The sequence below is a fragment of the Grammomys surdaster genome, unplaced genomic scaffold (genome assembly GCF_004785775.1).
Source record: "Grammomys surdaster isolate TR1022 unplaced genomic scaffold, NIH_TR_1.0 144, whole genome shotgun sequence".
NCBI lineage: Eukaryota > Metazoa > Chordata > Mammalia > Rodentia > Muridae > Grammomys > Grammomys surdaster.
In genome coordinates, this window is record NW_021604602.1 from 6,271,827 (window position 1) to 6,281,766 (window position 9,940).

Sequence of the window (9,940 nt, forward strand, 5' to 3'; positions counted from 1 at the left end):
TACAGCTAGAGTGCTCCCCCAGCATCTACTACAGCTAGAGTGCTCCCTCAGCATCTACTACAGCTAGAGTGCTCCCCCACCAAGGAGGTGGCGGGTGCCTGGAATCCCAGCATGTGAGAGGAAGAGACAGGAGGAGACTTGTTCAAGAGCATCCTTGGCTACATTGTGAGGTAAAGGCTAGCCCAGACAACATAAGACTCTGTCTTTAAAAAAAAATCCAAGAAAGAGGAGAGAGGAGGAGAAGGAAGAAGGGAAAGGGTGAGAGAGGGAAAGGGTGAGAGAAGGAGAGAGAGAAACATAGAATGCTTCCAAACAGAGGCTAATACATACAAGTGACATTGTACAGACTGAGCCAGTCGTATTTAGGAATATTTATGTATATATGTAACAATCATTAATAAAACAGAGCCACGAATCTAAGAGCAAGGAGGGGTATAAGGAAGGGTTTGAAAGGAGGAATGGGAAGGTGAAATTATGTATTATGTTATCTCGTTGTTTGTTTGTTTTTGTTTTTCGAGACAGGGTTTCTCTGTGTAGCCCTGGCTGTCCTGGAACTCACTCTGTAGACCAGGCTGGCCTCGAACTCAGAAATCTGCCAGCCTCTGCCTCCCAAGTGCTGCGATTAACGGCGTGCGCCACCACCGCCCGGCATGTTATCTCAAATTTAAAAAAAAAAAAATGGGTTTTTGTTTGGTTTTGTATTTGTCTTTTTAAGACAGAGTTTCTCTGTGTAGACCTGGCTGCCCTGGAATTCACTCTGTAGACCAGCGTTGTGGTTGTGGATTGTTCTCCGTTTTTTTTCTGCCTCCTCACAGAGGTACTTGTACTGAGGGGAGATCAGGTGAAAGCTTAGTAAGGCTAGGGCCTGTGACTGGGCAGTGGAAAAAGAAGGCGGAGCTGAAAGTTTTAGAGAGAAGGAGAGGGGGAGAGAGAGACAGACAGACAGACAGACATGGGAGAGACAAGATGGTACCTGAGAGAGAGAATGATGAGCCAGAACCACATGATCCTAGGAGCCATAAGTAGCTGGGGATTTCTTAGATAGACATTGAATAATGTAGGGTCATCTGTCCAATCTAGGTGTGCAGCTTGTATCTGTAACAATTGAGTTTTGAGTTCTTTGTGTGGGCGTTTTGGGGGTCGAAGATTTACTGTTATGAATCTGGCTGGTAAATGACAAGCCTCTGGAGCTTTCATTTTATGGGCTAGGGGGATCAGAGGGAGTACAGGCTAGCCACAGGGGGCAGATGACATGGGAAGACATGGGCAGGCAGCAGGCCTTGAGACTCCCCATGGAGGTGGGGAGACCTGCCTGCACTTAGCTAGCTTTAGCATGGATTGTTTTATATAACTGCACTCTACAGGCTAGGCTGGCCTCAAACTGAGAGATCTGTAGTGCCTCCCCAGCGCTGGGATTAAAGGTGTGTGCTATCATCACCTAGCAGGAAAAAAAAATGCTTTAAAAAAAAAAGAATCTTCAGCACTTGGGAGGCAGAGGCAGGCAGATTTCTGAGTTCGAGGGTTCGAGGCTAGCCTGGTCTACAGAGTGAGTTCCAGGACAGCCAGGGCTACACAGAGAAACCCTGTCTCTTTTTTTTTAAAAAAGATTTATTTATTTATTTTATTCATGAGTACACTGGAGCTGTCTTCAGACACACCAGAAGAGGGCATCAGATCCCATTGCAGATGGTTGTGAGCCACCATGTGGTTGCTGGGAATTGAACTCAGGACCTCTGGAAGAGCAGTCAGTGCTCTTAACCACTGAGCCATCTCTCCAGCCCGAGAAACCCTGTCTCAAAAAAACAAAAAAAAAAGAATCTTGGGGTTAGCCCTACAGCTGCAGGATGGGTGGGTTACCTCAGTCACTGGATATTCGTTTAACCACTGAATACCTTCCTGAAGGAGGGAGGGAGAGAGAGTTGCTGGAGGGATAGCTCAGGGGTTAGGAGAGGCTGTTCTTCCAGAGGACCCAGGTTCGATTCCTAGCACCTACATGGCAGCTCACAAACATCTGTCCAGTCCCCAGGAATCTGATACTCTCTTCTAGCCTCAGCAGGCACTGTACTCACATGATAGACAGACAGATGAGGGACAAACACTCAAACACAAAGTAAAAAAATAAAACCAAAAAAAACCCCAAACAAACCAACATTCCTTGACAAATTTTTCTAGTAAATCTTTTTTTCAGGGGGCACAGATTATTATAATACCTCAGTAAAGAGTTACTAACTAGCAAACAAACTCAATGCAAATGATAAAAATGAAATGTCTTTCAACAAGGTAGCCACAGGAACAGGCTGGGAGTGTTCCCAGAGGAAGCCCCTTCCTGAGAAGGGCAGAGGGCAGCTGAGCCTTGCTTAGCCTAGTGATGTCACCTTTCACCTACACTCTACAGCCCCATCCCCACCCCTCAAGCCTGTCACAACCCCTGGGGTCCAGAAAGACAAGATGGAATCCTAGCTGATTTCCCAGAAAGTGAGAGTGAATCTCTGGGAACAATCTCCTAGGAGAAAGGTGAACTTAGCCCAAAGAGAGGGATCAGAGCCGACATAAAAATGGCTCCCTCAGAGAGGAACTCAGCGACTGCAGAAAGGCTTAAGTGGAAAACACGGGGGATGCTGTGAGCTGTCTCAGCGCCCACTATCCCCACAAACCAAGAACAAAAACTGTCCATTGTGCGCAGGCGCGCACGCACACGTGCTCTGAGGCTCCCTAACTACCTTCTCCCAGTGTCAAGGGGATTAACCTGGGGGTCAACTGCAAATCAGAGATGGGTTCTCCTAGAGACTGATGTAGTCACACTGTCTCAGGGTGTTCAGCTGTGGGAGAGGAAACACACGTTTTATTTGCGTCTATCCAACCACAGAGAGGTGTGAAAGCACACGTGCATTCATATGCTTTCCTTCGTGTGCACACACTCCTACCTTCTGGGGACACTGGCATCATCTCCAAGTCCCCAGTTGGGATCAATGCTTGGGAAACACACTCTTTCTCAGGGCAGTTAGGAGACAGCAAGTTACCCTGCACTCAGGTAATAAAGTATCCCCACCCCCACGGTGAGAACCTTCCGAGAGGATGCCAGGCTTCATATTTGGTGCATAAAACAATTTTCTTTCTGAAATGTGGCTTACACCCAGTCTTTTTAACTGCTGAGCAAGTGAGTACCACTGAGCCGTAGTCCTGGCCAGAGCAGACACTTTGCACATATATGTGTGGGTGCACACGCACAGCCACGCCACAGTGACCCTGTGTGGGTCAGAGGACAACCTCCAAGAACCGGTTCTCTCCTTTCACTGTGCAGGCTTTGGGGACGAGCTCCTTTTTGTCAGCGCTGACAGCAAGTACCTAGACTGGCGAAGCCACTTTTGTAGTGGAAATAAAATAATTGCTTTTTTTTTTTTTTTTTTTTGGTTTTTCGAGACAGGGGTTTCTCTGTGTAGCCCTGACTGTCCTGGAACTCACTCTGTAGACCAGGCTAGCCTCGAACTCAGAAATCCGCCTGCCTCTGCCTCCCAAGTGCTGGGATTAAAGGCACGCGCCACCACCGCCCAGCTATAATTGCTTTTCATAGTATCCAGAGTGATATGTCAGAATGAAATCGTTTTTTCTAGAAGTACGTTGACCTTGGTTGACCTTGAAGAAATCATCGTAGAAAACAGTGATTGTTTTCTGTTATCTATAGAGTTGTTTTCAGAAGGACTTTACAGCCTTTGCAGGACCTTGGTCGCAGGACGGTCCTGCCATCCCTGGAATGTCTTACTTTTGTGGGTACTGCAAACAAACTGTGCCCAGTGAGGATAAAGTGGGGACAGTGGTCCCCGTCAGACCTATAGATCAGACTAGGGGCCTTGGTACGAGGAACCTGTTTTACCACGCCCCTCCCCAACCCTTTCTGTAACAATAAGCTTCTGCACAGCTGTTGGAGGTTCAGTTCATTGACATTGGACCCCCCTGCTCCCTCAGAGCCTGATCACCCTCTGGAACGACCCTCTTTCTCTGATTGACCTTGCAGCTCAGAACACTTGACACACTTAACCTCTCCCTGACCGTTCTGACAGTAATAAACTGAATTTTTTTTTTTTTTGAGTTTGCAATTTCCCATCCTTCATGTCCCTTGATAAAATATCAAAACCAGGCTTGGGGTTAAGCAGAGATGATGTTGAGTTCGAGGCCAGCCTGGTCTACAGAGTGAGTTCCAGGACAGCCAGGGCTCCACAGAGAAACCCTGTCTCGTAAAACCAAAAAAAAGAAAAAAGAAAAGCAGAGATGATGCACCCGCATGACTCGGGGGTTAGTCTGCAGCACAGGGTAAAGGTAAGAAGTGGGGTGATAGCAAACTAGCAGTCCAAGTTCCAGACAAGTTGACCAACCTCTAAGGAGACAAACACCCCTGAAAGCCTCCTCCCCATAGGGAAAGTCACTGTGCTTGGGTGTGAAAGTTGGCCTTTCCTGAGGAGCCTGGGTTTTAGTGAAACCTCTCAGACAGAGGCCTGTCCACAGTGAGACCACAGCAGGGGTTTTGGTTCTGATTCCAAGTCACTCTTGTCTAGAGGAAACTTCAAGTAAAAACAGTATTTTATTTTAGATGCCCTACCCCCACCCTGCCATGGCTTTGCATGTAGATGCTAATCCGGTACCTTAATTCCAAGATGCCCCAGAATGCTCCTATGGGTTCGAGGGGGAGGAGAGGGGTGCCCAGCTCTGGGAAGAGCCCCTGCTCTCTGAAAGCAGCTCAACCCTATGCCTCGCCTGGCCCTTCCCAAACCCTACTCTTCATGCCCAGGGCAAAGGAAGGGACACACATACACCGGTCATCTACCCACCTCACAGCAAGATTCTCTGAAATAGTAAAGGCCTGGAAAAAGCAGGAGGGCAGGGATACCTACCCTGAGGGGTCACATCTTCATTTTCAAAGGATAGTGAGCCCCATGTGAAATCTGGGTGGAGCCTCCTTGTATCAGGGACCTTTCTTTCACACACACCCATCCTATCCTGTCCTTTACAAGTGCCCTGTGGGGACAGTGGCTTCAGTGGAGGGCCACATCTGTTCAGAGATCCAAACTGGCCACACTTACTCTGTCCCCAAGAAAGTTGGCCCAAATTTAGGTGGTATAGAGGAAAAGGAGTCCCTAACGGTAGCTGGACAGAGGCCACTGAGTTAGGGCTCTGTACCTGGTGGACAGCCAGAGCGATGCTGGGGCTGATGGTTATTTAAAGCAGTTTGTTAGCTTCAAGCTTCTGGTTTGGAGGGCAAGCACTGTCATTCTAGACTTACCTCCTGGATGGCATGTTCATTTTGGTCCCCAGGGAATCACCCATGAGTCAAGAAGGGAGGAGGCAGATATCCTGTGCTTTAGGCCTACGTGATGTCACAGGTATCTCCATGGCAACCCAGTGTGCATGTTCCTGGGGCCGTGACTGGGAAGGCTACATGTGTCCACTCAGGACCATAAGCCCTAAATCGCAGCTCCCAGGTTCCCTCCCTCAGTTCCTGGTACCCCAAGTTCTGCTGCCTGCCTGCTCCACATGGCTTGTGTAATCAGTCATACCTACCCTGTGCTGACAGGCCTGACTCTCATAGACACAGGGCTCCTCAAAGCCTCCCCTTCCTTGGATGCAAGGCACTCTTCTGGGGTGCACTTAAGACCAGAGAGGCCACCAAGACTTCAGGGGCTGTCCAGTGCCCTAGGACAACTTCCAAATTCTCCTTCTGGCCACACAGCTGGGCCTCCCCTCCCAGCTGCCCACAGCTCTTCCTTCTGTGAGACACTCAGGTTAAAGGAGCCAAGCCTCCTCCGCTGTCTGTGCAGAAGCTGTTTGCATGTTATTATCTGGGTCCTGTACTGCCATCTCCCCAGTTGCATTGGGGACTTTAAATCCCAATTTCTGAGCCAACTTAAACTCCCAGGGCACTTAAGCTACGGATGAGAAAGGACGTTCCTTGGTCACTAGTTCCCCGAGTACACATGAGGACAGAGGGATTAAGGGAAGGGAAACAAAATGAGGGAATAATTCAGTAACAGGCAAAGGATTGGGGGCCTGGGGGAGTTTCTTGTCTCACCAACCCTTGGGCACCTCTGAAATACACAATGGGAAACTACACAGTGAAACCGAGCATGCGTGGGACCCAATGGACAAACTAAAGAAAAAAACTCAAGAAAGGAAGCCGTCCATGGACCCAGGAGGTGGAGGCAGGTGAAGGTTCAAGGTTATCCTCGGCTACTTAGTAAGTTCAAGGCCAGCCTGGGCTACATGAGACCCCGCCTCAACAACAAACATCTAAGGAAATAGATGTCTTGGAGGCTACAACCTACTGGTATTGGGTACTCTGTTTTTCTTTCATCCTTTTTATTTAAAGATTACCCTTTGATAAATTATTTTTATTTTAGTATGTGTTTTTGCCCGTGTGTCTGCATACCTGCTACTGGATGCCAGAAGAGGGTGTCAGATTCTCTGCACGTGGGGTGAGATGGGTGTGAGCCACCATGTGGATGGATGCCGAGAACTGATCCTGTGTCTCCTGCAAGAACAGCACGTGCTCCTAACTGCTCAGCCATCTCTCCAGCCCTGTCTTCTATGCTTTTCGTGCTAGAGATCTATGGCCCAGGATTACAGAGGAAGAGAGGAAGGGAGGGTCAATCCTGGATACCTCAGATGAGTACGGCAAGAGTTGGCTCCCACCCTGCTTCCAACCTGGCCCCATGAAGCCAGCTATCCCATCATCAACCCCAGTAAGAATGTATTACTCTTGTTTGACCTTATAAGGTGCCCCTTCTACCCTTGAGTATGCAGATAAATCGTCTTCCAACACTCCTGCCCTGGCCAACGATAACACAGCCACACAAACCTTGCCCCAGTGACCCTGGTACCTCCCCAGGGCCATAAATACACCTCTCCCCCCACCAATAAACTGAACCAATTCTCTGAAGCTGTACCTGTGTTATGTGTGTGTCCCTTATCCTTGAACTCATGGCTGACCAAGATCCTGCCTGCACCCATCCGCACCAGATAATCTCTCCCTCCAGTCCAGGCAGGTGAGTAAAGGGCCTGACTTTCCCAGAGTGGAAGAAGCAGACACTGGACAGCAGAGACCCAACTAGCACCTTATGTAGGCCACACGCTGGCTTTACTGTTGAGCGACACTTCTGGCTGCCTTGAATGTCCCTTCTCTCCCTTCTTCTCCATCTTTTATTTATTCTTTGACAATTGCATCTGTGTATACAACATATTTTGATCTTAACCACTTCGACTCTTCTCTCCTACTTCTGACACCCCTCAACATCCCCACCTCCCATTCTCATGCCCTCTTCCCTGGCAGCCCACAAGTTTACCTAGGTTTTTTTTTTTTTTTTTCCCTGAGACGGGGTTTCTCTGTGTAGCCCTGGCTGTCCTGGAACTCACTCTGTAGACCAGGCTAGCCTCAAACTCAGAAATCCACCTGCCTCTGCCTCCCAAGTGCTGGGATTAAAGGCGTGCGCCACCACTGCCCGGCAAGTTTACCTAGTATCGCCGGCTGGAACATTAGCTGGTCTTCTTGGCTGCTGACAGACATCCTGCTTCGGGCTTGTCCCTCAGCGGTCACCTGTTCACGGCGCTTTGATAGTTTGTGAGCATGCATTGCTGCCCAGAGCACGAAGGGTCTGGCTAAAGCCTCTGTTGAAAGCAGAGGTTTATAAGGTTTATGCTTATACCTTCGAGATAAGCTTAAAGTTCAAGTCTGTTTAGTGGAACAGTAGTAGTCCCTTCCTGAGGCCTATGACTTCTTAAGTCTCAGGATTTTAACAGGTTTACAGTACCAGGGGTGACTTTTCTCCTGTGAAACACGCCTCAAAGCCTCAAATCCAATCAGAGAGTGATTGGTTGCCCCCTGGAACCTTCACACAACTGTTGCACCAGAGGGCACTTGTTGCCTGAAGTTGGTATTGGAGCACACAAGGGTCCAGTCACCACGCTGGCTTACTGTGCTGGGTAAACCACCAGTCGTTTGTGGAGGCCAGAAGACATCAGATCCCCTAGAACTGAAGTTACAAACAATTGTGAGGCACTAAGTGGGTGCTGGGAATTGAACCCAGATCCTCTGAAAAAGCAGCCAGTGCTTTTAACCACTGAGCTATCACTTTAGTCCCCAATAATTTGTTTTTCTGAAACAGAGTTTCCAGTCTCATGTAGCCCAGGTTGGCCTTGAATTCACCATGTAGCCCAAGATGACCATGCATTTCTGATTCTCCTGTCTCCACTCCTGAGTGCTGGGATTATAGACATGTCCAGACAGCCATTTTACAAGGTGCCGTTTACTGCTCTAGCTGACTATGGGACCTGGGAGAGTGGAGCCCAAAAATGAAGATTAAAGTCTCACGCACACTAGCCAACTTCACTCAGAGCGTCCGGGAGTTTATATTGAGTGTTAAGAGTGCTCACCTGAGTCTTCTCAGGAGTTCAAGTTGTAAATAACCATGAGGACAAGCCCCACGTGGCCAAAAGGCTTTCCATGGAGGCCTATAAATAAGTAATAATGGCCAGCTGTAGTGAATAATCTGAAGTAAACTCACTCCTATGTCTGCTACGCCTGGGAGGGGCAGCCAGTGCATCCCAAGACCTGAACAATGTGGTTTTGAAGAAGCTGAGATCACAAGACTCTGGTTTTTTGGTTTTTTTCGAGACAGGGTTTCTCTGTGTAGCCCTGGCTGTCCTGGAACTCACTCTGTAGACCAGGCTGGCCTCGAACTCAGAAATACGCCTGCCTCTGCCTCCCAAGTGCTGGGAATTAAAGGTGTGCGCCACCACTGCCCGGCCGACTTGGGTTTTCTAACAAGCGTTCAGAATTCCCATCACAATACTCCGTTCTTGGTCAGTGTTTTGACAGTGCTGGGGACACATGACAGGGCTTTGTGCACACTAGGTTAGCACTCTGCCGAGTCACAACCCCAACCCTTCTAGTTCTTTGGATTTGGGGCAGTTGCTTTATTCTATTCCATTTTACTTTGAGTCAGGGTCTCACTGTATATCCTAGACAGGCGGCAAACTCCAGATCCCCCCTGCCTCAGTCTCCAGAGGGTTTAAGTAGAACAGTGAAAAACCAAATACTCTGTGCATCCCTTAGCTTTGTCTGGATGTGTCTCCTGTGTTGCTCAGGGTGTTTAATTGCTATCAACTAGAATTACCAGGGGTGTCTAGTTCCAGGACAGTTAGGTTTTCTTGACTTTTCCATGCTGCCCACACAGGACGTTTATATATATATATCTTCTAAGATCAAGCAGGCAATGGGGAAAGGGGATAACATCTGAAATGTAAATAAATAAAATATCCAATTTTTAAAAAAGATGAAATAAACCCTTCTGTCACTCAATTTAAAAAAAAGGATCAAGCAGGCAAAGTCTCCAGTTCAAGCCAGTTCTCTCTCAGAAGCGCTGTAACTTCTCAGCTATGCCAAACTTCTGTCCAAGGTCAAGGGTCAGAGAGTATACAGTATGGTCAGCCCTAGATGGTTTTGTTGGTTTCTTTTGTATTTGAGACAGGGTCTCACATGTAGTCCTGCCTGTAACTCAGGTGGTAGGCCGCCCAGGAACTCATTATGTAGACCAGGCTGGTCTTGAACTTAGAGATCTGTCTGACCCTAGTTCCTGAATACTGGGATTAATGGCACACCCCCACTAAACCCAGCCATCAGACTTCAATTGAAAAGCCACAGGAATTCCTGGGGCTGGTGAGATGGCTTAACAGGTAAAGGCAACAAAACAACAATTAAACAAAAAACAGAAAATAGGGGTTGGAGACATGGCTTGGTGGCCAAGGGCACTGGTTGCCCTTGCTGAGGCCCCGAGTTCATTCTCAGCACCCACATGGTGGCTCACAACCATCCGAAACTCCAGTTCCAAGAGGTTCAGTGTCTTCTTCTGACCAACTTGGGTACTTGCAAACGTGTGGCGCACTCGCACATACA